This window comes from Heloderma suspectum, chromosome 17 (assembly GCF_057233095.1).
Source record: "Heloderma suspectum isolate Gila_16-S chromosome 17, 16-S_ref, whole genome shotgun sequence".
Lineage (NCBI taxonomy): Eukaryota > Metazoa > Chordata > Lepidosauria > Squamata > Helodermatidae > Heloderma > Heloderma suspectum.
Window position 1 is genome coordinate 5236343 of NC_139474.1, and position 10866 is coordinate 5247208.

At 54.2% G+C, this 10866-nt stretch overlaps 1 protein-coding gene and 1 long non-coding RNA gene across 5 annotated transcripts in view; one reads left to right on the plus strand and one right to left on the minus strand.

Annotated features, from left to right (window-relative positions):
* Positions 1-7025, minus strand: part of RASGRP2 (RAS guanyl releasing protein 2) — a 46451-nt gene extending 39426 nt beyond the window's left edge. Inside the window, exon 1 of one of the 3 annotated variants that reach the window (XM_084824340.1) lies at positions 6727-7025. The gene's annotated coding sequence lies outside the window, so the exon portion shown is untranslated. Of the gene's footprint in view, positions 1-4583; positions 6280-6514; positions 6675-6726 lie in introns of those variants that run through there. The other 2 variants (XM_084824341.1, XM_084824342.1) reach the window with 2 other exon arrangements.
* A 26-nt stretch (positions 7026-7051) lies between these two features.
* On the plus strand, positions 7052-10513 carry LOC146334270 (uncharacterized). 2 transcript variants are annotated; one of them, XR_014786312.1, is made up of 5 exons: positions 7052-7399; positions 8099-8541; positions 9078-9254; positions 9643-9833; positions 10088-10513. It is a non-coding gene; the product is annotated as an uncharacterized LOC146334270 (long non-coding RNA). The 2 variants fall into 2 exon arrangements; XR_014786311.1 differs by having other exon boundaries at positions 7052-8541.
* The last annotated feature ends 353 nt before the right edge of the window (positions 10514-10866 follow it).

The window sequence follows — 10866 nt, forward strand, 5'->3', positions numbered from 1 at the left end:
TACTGGCATGCCAAAAGGTCACAGGTGATTAACTTGCAACAGGTAGGAGACTGCACACATCACATTTGCAGGTGGACATGAAGATCGAAGGAGAGTACATTCTTAGTAATTCTTAAAACCCTGCATCCCACCTAGACTGCTTCTGCATCCCAGTGGTGGTACGCCTACCAGCACCACTGGTGTAGAGGATTAAATTCCCATTGGGCTCCTGAGTGATGCACCTGTTGAAAGCCCTGCCCGTCCCTAGCAGATGACCCAAAGGGGGTATCGAGCATCAAATGCCACCATAACATCACCTCCTATCCAGGCACTGAACTGATATTAAAAAGCTGGGCAGCTGCTTCTCAGCACCGCAAGCACATGTCGGACGTCGCAAGCCCACGTGGCAAGAGCCATCACGTCGCAACGCTTGCGCCTCTACGATATTCACAGTAGAATCACCTGCCATCTATAGGACGGGCGCCGCATTAAACACTGATATGTAAAATGTTACAAAAGGAAGGAAAGAGGGAGGAAGAGGCTGGATATAAATGTAATAAATGAATAAAATATTGTAAGGTCACGAATGCGGTTTGGTCATTTCAGGCGGTCTTACGGGGGAGTGAGGCTCTCTTTAGATGCTAATGTGTATTAGGGCGCACTCCTATGCGCGTTTAGAATCCTACAACTGCCAGCATCCCCCAACCTCCCTAGTGGCTTACATATAATCAGTAAAACAAGACATTCCCTGCCTGTAGGGTTATAAGCTAAAAAGACACAACACACAAGGAAAGAGGAATGGGGAGGGAAGAGGAAAAAATAATTAAGGGTGGAATCCTATGCATGTTTAGATGGAGAACAGTCCTTATATGCTGGCTGAGGAATGCTGGGAGTTGTAGGACTTTTTGCTGTCTAAATGTGCATGGGATTGCGCCCTTACTAACTTACTTCGAAATGTGATAAGCCACCTCGCTCTTGCATGCCGAAGCTGTTTGAAGAGGCTGGTACAGGCCACACTTGGGCCAGTTCCCTCCCTGGACTTTATTCCACTAGACACAAAACACTCCTCCACCCCTCAAGCTCCAGCTCAAACTCTGACAGCAAAAGGCCCAGAATTCTTGGCTCCGAGCAAGTCCTCAGGCTGTTTTTGGACATCTGGATCTAAGCCAAGCGATCTTCGGTCCCCCTTGGAAATCGCTGGACCACAATTCTCCGTTCCCCTGTTCAGTAGGAAACAGAGCAGGCAGGGGGAGAGTGAGGAGGAGGCAGAGCTGGGAGTGGGGGTTCCTTTCCAGCTTTCTGACTTGTGATGGAGGCAACTCCTTCTTCTGCAAAGAGGGGACAGGAGCTGCTCGTGTCCTTGGGGAACTAATGGCGCAAAGTCATGGCACATCCGTTCCCCTTCTCCCCGCCTCCCCTCTGCCAGCCCCCACCCCCAGGGCCTTGCAAGTTTAAAAGGATCAAATTGTTTCGCTGCATCCATCCACCCTCGCTGTCCCAAGCTAGGGAAACAGCCGTGGAATGTTTGGAAGGCACGCAGGGACCCGGGGCGTTTGCCAGGAGATGACTCAGGGCTGGCGGCTGAGTTTAGACAGGCCCCTCAGCCTGGGAATTCCAGCCAGCCTCTTGCGGCCCTTGACCGTGGAAACGCAGATTGGCAAGAGGACTCCAGGCCCAAACCGCGGCCTCTTTGGAGGGACAGTTTTGTCCGGACGAGTTCAGTTGCAGGCGGGGACGCTGCCCCGTTGGAAGCTTCACCCATCCCAGGAACAGCTACCAGATGCGGCACCAAGCCCAGGGTGCTTACACACATAAAGGTTGCTTACACACACAAAGGATGCTATAAATGGGTCTCTAATCGCCATCTCTGCTGAATAGGGTCATGCAACAATATTTTTTAAAAAACTGAACATGCATTCACATCGATGAGGCGACTTTATCACAGGAGGGCAGAACGCAGCCCTGGCAGTCAAACCAGCCCTCGGGGGGTGGGGCCTAGAAAGCCCCACCCGTTCCCTGGCCCCACCCCCTTTCCCCCAGCCACCAATTGTTTGGCAGTTTCCTGGCTTTTGTGCAATTTTCCCCCCATTCTAAAAGGTCGAAATGAAATGCCTCTCCGAAGGCTTAGATTTTGGTTGATTATGCTGGGATTTTGGACCTTTGTTTGTCATTTTGCCACCGCCCCCTTTTGCATTTGGCCCCTCCCACCCCTGGAATGCGGCCCCCGAGAGCTTCTCAGAAATGGAATTCAGCTCTCTGGCTGAAAGAGGTTCCGCACCCCTGCCTTCCCATATGATTTATATGAAAAAGAGCCGGATGCGGTATCCCTCAGGGCTTCACCCAAGCCAGACATTTTAGCTCCAGATCCTCTTATCTGGGGCTACGCCATGCCTGACTGGAGGAGTCCTCCTCAGAAGCCCAGGGTGCCCCAGAACAGGGGCTGCCCCCAGACCCACAGGAGCCCGAGGCCATCCCTGCCAGGAGAGAGGGGCTCTGTCTCGGAGGCAGAGGCTGAGCAGCCCCTGAGCCCTGGGAGCATCGTCACCTCTGGCGACAGGCTAGCAGGGCTCCTGTGTGAAGGAGTGCTGGCCTCCAGAAGAGGTCTCCTCAGGAGAAAGGGACTCCTCAGGAGTAGGGCTCTGGGAAGGGCACTCTGAGTGCTGCCGCTGAGCTCTGGATGGGGTCCAGCTGGCTTTGGGCTTCAAAGCCCTCACCAGAAACCCAGCCAGAGTTGGAGCAACTTGGTCCATCCAGCCTCTGCCGTGCGCCTGGCCTCCTGAATCGTGCCCTGTGCCTGATGCTTACTGACCTTCTGGGCTGCCTAAGGACCCTGCTGCTGGACTGTGCAATGGACCTGGCCGATTTACTGTGTCTGACCTCTTGCTTGCTACCTTGACCACTCCAGCTGCTGCCTGACCCTCCTTGCCTGCCTGCCTGCCTGCGTTCTGACCTCTGCCTGGATTTTGACCACTCCTGCTGTAGCCAAAGCCTCCTTGGACTGAACCCTGTGCGCTTGACCCTTCGCTTGCCGGCTCGACCACTCTACGGCATCGCTCCCTGGCTTGTGTGCAAACAGCCAAGACTCGAGCTAGAGCAGGGCAGACTGGCATCAGGAAGATCTTCCGGTTGTTTTGCCCCCTCCCGGACAGACTGAACCCAGAGGGAGAAGACCAATGAATGGACAGCGGGAAGCCACTCAGGGTATGTGAGGGCCCGGCCTTGTAACATGCAGATAATGGAAACAGCACTTCTGAGCACGCACAGAGTGTATTTCCTCCTGGCTGGGTAACCACAACCATCCCATGCATGAGAAGGATTAAGGGGATAGGCTGGCAGAGCAGAGGTCGTAACTCTGGGATCACTTAAGGAACAAAGCAACCTCAAGCACTGGTGCCCCTGCCTGCAAAATTCCTGATGGCTCTCCCAAAGGACATTAGCTTCATCCTCCAGTACGTCTGCATGGGTTGCTCCTCAACACCAACATAAATAAAAAAAAGTTGCAGCCTTTCTCAAGATGTGTAAACGCCTGAGAGGGCCTGGCTGCTTCCATCTCGCTTCTTGCCTTGACCGTGACGGAGGTTTGTGGCAACGGCTCCTCTCCTGGGGTGCTCCCCGCAGTGGCGTCGTGAAGCCGGGGCTCACAGGAATAGGAAGCTGACCTCATCTGCCACCCCCTCCAGGCTTCCCTGTTCTCTCTGAGCTTAGTTTCAATCCTCACAGTAGCGGGGGGGGGGGGAATGAATTTTTCCCAGTGAGAATACATTGTTCCCTGTTGTCGTACAAAGTATTTTGGGTTGGCTCAGTCTTGAATGGGTGGTTCAGACCCATTCGCTTCACCAAAGAGCTGCTCCTGGTGAAAATAAAAAGTGCTGGGACTGATTGGCTGATATGGCTCAAAACAGCTGCCTGGATTTTTGGACTCTGTGGGGGCGTGGCTACGGGGACTTTCACGATGAGCGCCTGCATTTCAGAACTGACTGCTACACCACCACCTCTCTGTGGAAGAACCTGTGTGTGTGTGTGTGTGTGTGTGTTCATGAGTCCATGGTGGGGAAGAGCTGTGATGGAAGGTGCAAGGGGGGGGTCTGTAGCTGTGTCCCTCTCTGTGGGGCAGAGGGTAGCTGGGGAACATCATTATTATCATCATCACCATCAAATCGAGACAGCCATGTCCCCAAGAGGCATCCAAAACTTCAGGCAGCAGCACTGATCAGGGAAGTCTGAGGGGAGAAGCAGAGGATGTCAGCACCTCCGCTAATAAAAAAATTGGTGGCACCATGGCCCTGGGGGCCTTGGCTCCACTTTAACCACCGGTTAATATAACCCAGTTCTCCCAGCTGCAAGAGCAACAGCAAACAGAAAGATGCTACAGGCGACAACACACAATTACAAATTATGCAACCGTTTGCAAGCATTTTTTTTTAAAGTTCCCCTCTCCAACCTGGTGCCCTCCAGATGTTGTGGACTACAACTCCCCAGATTCCTGACCATCGGCCATGCTGGCTGAGTCTGATGGGAGTTGAAGTCCAAAATATCTGGAAGGCACCACTGAGGGAGGCTGGGTGAGACGACTGGATTAGGGCTGGGGAGTGCTGAGTTCCTACCTTTCCTTGGCCACGAAGCTCTCACAGTGACCTTGATCCAACCGCTATCATTCTCTGCCTCTCCTACCTCACAGGGTTGTTGTGAGGATAAAATGGAGAGGAGGAGGAGAGTGTAAGCCGCCTTGGGCTCCTTGCAAGAGGGAAAAAAGGCGGGATCTCAGTGCCATAAATAAAAATAATAAATATGTAGGAATTCTACTGCCGTTGCAGCTTTCCCCTCCAGTGCAGCGCGTGGAATCCCTACACACAGAATGTCTTTGTGTCGTGGAGCACGATTATTATTAATCTTTTAAAACAGGCCTTTGTGCTCGGAAATGGTGGGTTGGCTTTTTTTCTGCTGGAGTTATTTTTAGGCAAGTTGTCTGTGTGTGTTGTTTTGGGGGCTCAACACACAGGCAAGCGATGTGAAAAAAAGGCAACCTCCAGGAATCTGTCTCCGCAGTGGTAGGGGGCTGCTTCTTCCAGGTCTTCTGGGTTTACACTCACCCTGTCTTGTAAACCGATTTCTTTCTCCCGTACCCACTCTTCTCCATACATTGCACACCCAAGGCCTTGTTGCAAAATATCAGTCACACGAACGACAACACATTGCAAAATGTCATTTCCCAACATCCACCTAGACACAAACATTTATCAACACCGGCAGCTGCTGCACACACAAAAGAGCGCATGCAACTGATGCGCTGCAGGGAAACGACAGTTGCACCGCGCACAAAAGGCAAAGCCCACACATTAAATTAAAAGAAATGCGACGCTTTCACACGGAAAGGAATGCAAGCGTGCCCTCTCTGCACCACCCAAACTGGGCATAAGCTCTCCTGAGGCATGCACGTGCGCGCACACAGTCACACATGCATACTTCATGCACAGACAAGACGCAGTCATTTCAAGCCCTCCGCTCCACGCTGCAGTGCACAGATCTTTTATGCACAGCAAATGTCCTCGCTACTGCCACGAGCATCCCCCCCCCCTCGGTGGACGGTGCACAAGCGTGCGCCGAACCCCCACCCCGCACAACTGTTCCACAAGACACCGGGCGCTGCGCACCAAGGAGCACTCCCCCAATCCCAATATTGGTACAATATTCATGATCAACACAAAACAAGAGTCCTGGAGTAAACAAATCTAATTGGCTCAAAGCACATCTGGTTTCCCAGGTCTGCCCACAGCCCTATGTCAAGGGGGGCAAATTGGTGTATCTAGGTGTTACACCTGCCCTTCCCTGGAGAGGCATTTGGGCTGGGGGGGAGGGTGAAGTGGCCATACAACAGACACACATGGAGTGGACATAAAGCAAGACTTTAGGCGACCACGAATTTATATGACACACCGCCTGCGCAGCGATGGCTTGCAGGGAGTCGTGGAACGGGGGCTTCCTGACCTCCCCCCCCCCCCGAGTCTGTCTGCTCATTCGCAAGGATGCCATTTGGGCGAGGAGGAGGGAGATCCAGCCAACCCCACCCCCACCCCCCGACCTCAATTCTAGTCTTTAAGGTGAGGGCATGGCGCGGGAGATGAGAGGTGCTGGACTTCTTTTTTTACGGGGCGCGGAGCTTCAAGGCCACCTGGAAGACACACCTGCGGCGCCTTTATACATCTTTCCCTCCCCAGGGGCGTGCAGATGGGCTGCGCAGGAAAGGCACTTTGCGCGCACCCGGAGGCACTCTCTCCTCCCATTGTACCCCAGGTCAGATTTGGAACTTGACCCCCCCCGCCTTCCACAATCCCTTCAGCCTCCCAGGGGCTGCCTTCCGCTTTCTCCCCGCCCCCGCCGCCCCCACCATCCCTTCCTACTTCCAAGAAGGGCATTTGGATAGATTCCCCGTAGCCGTCTGGGGTTCCAGTCCTCATGGAACTGTTGTCCCGTCATCCCAGCAGACTGGGGGAGGAGGACAAGGGTAAGTTTCCCGCCGGGACAGAGGGGCGCTCACTCTGCACATGCCCCGGCGGCACTCTCGCCCTCAGCACGCCTTCAGGAGCCGCGGTGGTGCCGGGCAGAGGCGCCCTGGCCGTTGCCTCCCTCCTGTCTCCGCGGAATGGGCGAGGAAAGGCAAGCTGCTGGCGTCCATAGCCTTCCCTCCCCCGCCCCGCGCGCGCGCGCACATACACCCCCCCGACACCCCTCCAGGGCGGCGGCGCTCACCGTGGCGTCGGGGCGGCTGCAGCCCGGTCGCCCCCGTGCGCTCCGACGGTCGCTCGAGCCCGGCTGTGGCTCGCTGTGCGCGCAACGCAGCCTCGTCTCGCCGGCGGAGGGAGGGAGGGAGGACGGGCGGACAGACAGACAGGCTGGCGCGGGAGGGGGGCTCCGCCGCTCCGTCCGTTCGCCGCCGGCTCCCGCGTCGGACGCCCCTCGCCGTGGCCTCGCGTCCGTCTCCCCGGCCGACCCACGCTCCAGGCGAGCGCACTGCGGAAGGCGTGACCCCTTCGCTGACACAGACGAGACACGGAGGGAGGGAGGGAGGGAGGAAGGAAGGGAGCGCCCGGGGGGGGGAGAGAAGCCACCATCACGACCCCCCTGGCGCCCACGCGTTAGCCCCAGAACCTTCTTTTCACCTGGCCGGCTCAAGGCTGAGGACGCGGGAGGCATTGGCGCCAGGGTAACTCTGAGCATGGGCAGAGTGCCGTCCCCCCTTGACTCTCGAGGGACCGGCTGCCACCACCTAAACGAGCAAAGAACCCGAGGCGAACCAACTTTGGAAGGAGGCTCAAGGTAGAGGACGTGGGAGCCATTGGCGCCAGGGTGACTCTGAGCATGGGCAGAGTGCCTTCCACCCCGGTACTGTCCCAGGGACCAGCTGCTACCACCAGAGATGAAGGTAAGGGATTGAACTCTGAGCTCCGGCGCCCTACTGGATTGTTCCCCTCTCATTCACTCGCCCCTACAAACAAACAACCCAAGACAAGCCAGCTTTGGAAGGAGGGGGTTTGTTGGAGCCAGGCGTTGGCCAAGCCAAACATAGAGAGGCATCGTCCTTGACGGTTCCCCAGAGCATGTGCAGAGTGCATCTCCCCAAACAAAGAAACTGAGAGGAAACAGCAGCATGCTCCAGAGCATGCACAGAGTGCCGCTCCCATCCAGGGGTATATGTGGGAGTGGGGGAGAGAGTGGGAGAAAAGGGTGGTATCTTGGCTCTGTCCTTTTCTTTAGCTCTCATAGGTGTGGAAGGGAAATATGTTGAAAACACCTGCAAAGTGGCAAGCAAATGAAGTCTACAAAACGCTTAAAATGCTAAATAATTGCATAACAATACCAAATGCTAACTGGGGGAGGGGATCTCTTTGTTAGGGGGAGAAAGTAGGGGAGGATAATTTTTTTTTTGTTTGCTTGGAGGCAGCTTCTTCGGAGATAGCTGCTGTACAGCCTCCACTGAAATGGGAATCGGATCGGAGCGGGGAGGGGTTGTCTTCCAAGTGCCTAAACCTGGGGACACCTGGGTTCCAATCCCCACTCAGCTGTGAAACCTCCCAGGTGACCTTTGGCCGGTCACCATCCCTCAACCTAACCTACCTCACAGGGTTGTTGTGAAGAAAAAATGGAGGGAGGAGAACTGCATACCTTGAACTCGTGAGAGAAAACAACGAAGAGTCTTGTGGCACCAAAGACTACCAGATTTATGCCCCACAAGCTTTCGTGGATCCGGAAGCCAAAATGCCGTGAGGCTCTGTGTTGTTTTTGCTGCAGCAGACTAACACAGCTGCTCCTTGGAAATCCTTAGAGAAAAGTGGGATGTGCATAAAATAACAGGACTGTTTGGGATAATCTAACTCGGTATGGTCTTCTGCACTGACTAGCCCAAACCTGGTGTGCTCCAGATGTGTGGGACTACAACTCCCAGCATCCCCAGCCAGTATGGTTGAAGAAGGCAAGGCTAGGGGCTCAAAAAAAGAGAAGAGTCTTTCCCAGACCGATCTGGAGACGTCAGGGATTGAACCTGGGACCTTTCTACCTGGAAAGCAGGTACACTGCCACTGAGCTTGACTCCCTCCTCTCCCCCCCACCCTGAGAGTTTGCACAGGAGAAGGCCTCCATGGATTGTGCCTCCCAATTTAATTTGCAATCCAGACTGGCCCGGAGTACTGTTTGCACTGAGAAAAATGTACGGTGTCAAACCAAGGAAGACGTTGGCACAATTGGGGGCGGGGGGGTTGACGCAAAAGATGTGTGCAGCAGAGGGGGGGCAGTCATCCAGAGAGTGTTGACGCAGCCAATGGGGTGCCCACTGGGGTGTAGCAGGTGCCCGGGGCACAAAGAGCAGATGTGAAGGTGCAGTCACAACCCTCCGGGGGTCCAGCCCAGCGCTCGCAGTTTGGCAATGCAGCATCTCCTGGTTGCTATAGCAACCAGCTCTGCAGGGCTCTGATTGGAGAGGGATGCAGGGCCTTGCACTGAGCTCTTCCCCCCCCCCGCCCCCCGCCATACCTCTCCTGTCTCCTACCCTATAAAACAGGTTGAGTATGAGAGAGATTGAATCAAGAACTGGCCTTTGTTTCCAGGAACAGAGGTGCGGGGGCTTACGCCTGCCTGGAAACCCATCCTCCACTACCCGCCCCCGCCGTATCTGGAAACTGCTTGCGGTCCTCTTGTGATGGGCAAATTTGTCTGTCTCGCTTTCACCCCCGTTTGAATATTTCACCTCTCAAGCTGCTTCTCTCTGACCTTGGCGGATTTGGGTAAGTCCTTATCAAAAACGAACAGAAACGAAATTCCCACCCACCTGCACCAGCCAAATTCAGCCAGTTGAGCTGTTCCCAGCATGATGCACCTGTCTGCTGTATAGCTGTTAAAGATGAGGAGCCCGTCAGAAAAAAAGAGGTGGCAACCTCTAATTCAGTTGAATGCCTCTCTTGTAATGTTGGTAGGAAGCCATCATGTGCTTTGGACTATACTTCTGCTTCTGCCTGACCCGAAAGTTGTTCTTCCTCTAAACTTGTGAAGAACGGACTCTTGCAACAGTAGTACAGGTTGTGACCTGCAACAGCATCGCCTGAGCCAACTGGCGCTCAGCTGACTCGGAGCGGGGCCTCATGTCGCCCAATCAATGGTTCCTTTTGCTTGCAGGGCTTTTTAATTCAACAGAGGAGTCCCTATACTTCATCCCATCAATACTGAAACTTAAAAAGAAATCTGGGACGCAGCATCGTGTAGAAAGGAGGGATATAAAAGGTGGAAATTCCTGGGTCCAAAAACATGTTTGGGTCAGGGAGTGTTCTACCTAGGCCAAATCCCATCTTCAAATCCCAGCGATCAAGGTAAGTCTGTCCCAACCGGACCTGGGCTGGTCAAGGCCAGGTGAATAATGGTCCCAGTTGGGTGTTAGGGCAGTCCAGGAAAGGAGGATGTTCAGGAGAAGATGTGGTTAAGCATGGCAGAACAGTCCAAGGGCAGGCAAAATTCCAGCTAGCAGGGCTCCAGGGATCTGTGGCACAAGAGGTCAAAAGGAGTGGGAAGCAAGGTCAAGGTGCTGGGCTCTACAAAGCTAACCTGAAGACCTGTGTTGTTCCAGCACCCAGAAGGCCTTCGCGGAGAGCTGTTATAGCCCCATCTTCCAGATCTCTCATGGCAGAGCCCCTGCTTTGCATGCAGAAGTTTGCGGGTTCGATCCCCGGCACCTCCAGGTAGGGCTAGGAAAAACTCCTCCCTGAAACCCTGGAGAGCCGCTGCTGCCAATCAGTGACGACAGTACTGGGCTAGATGGACCCAGGGTCTGACTAAGGCAGCTTCCCATGTTTCTTCCTATATTCTTATGAATACACAGGGATTTAAAGTCACACTTCTAAGAGCAAAGCCCTCGATGGACAGATCTGTCAGTTTCGGGTCTCCCACTTTCACATTTTTTAAAAATCTGAAGTGCTTTTTGTCCCGAATATGGAGAAATGTGTGCGTTCTGTGACATTCTTATCAAAATGAAATTAAATTCTCACCCACCCTCTATGCCCGCTCAGAGGCGCTCCTTCGTGTATTGTGTTATTGATTGACTGATTGCATTTCTATACCGCCCCATAGCCGAAGCTCTCTGGGCAGTTTACATCAGTGTTCTCCCTGAATGTAGTATGCTCCGTGGTAGTGATCAGCTGAAGCTCCCAAGTCTCAGGTGTGGAATGTGAGAATGCCTCTGAGCACGTGCAGAGTGCCTTTGCCCCACACCTCGTATTAGACAGAAGGGCTTCTAGGTCAGAGCTTGTGATGTCTAGCACGTTCAGCCCTCAGAGCCTGTCTCTTGAGAAATAAAGCACTCCTGCTTCCAGGCTTGCTCATGAACAGGCCCAGAGTTTCTCCCTGGTG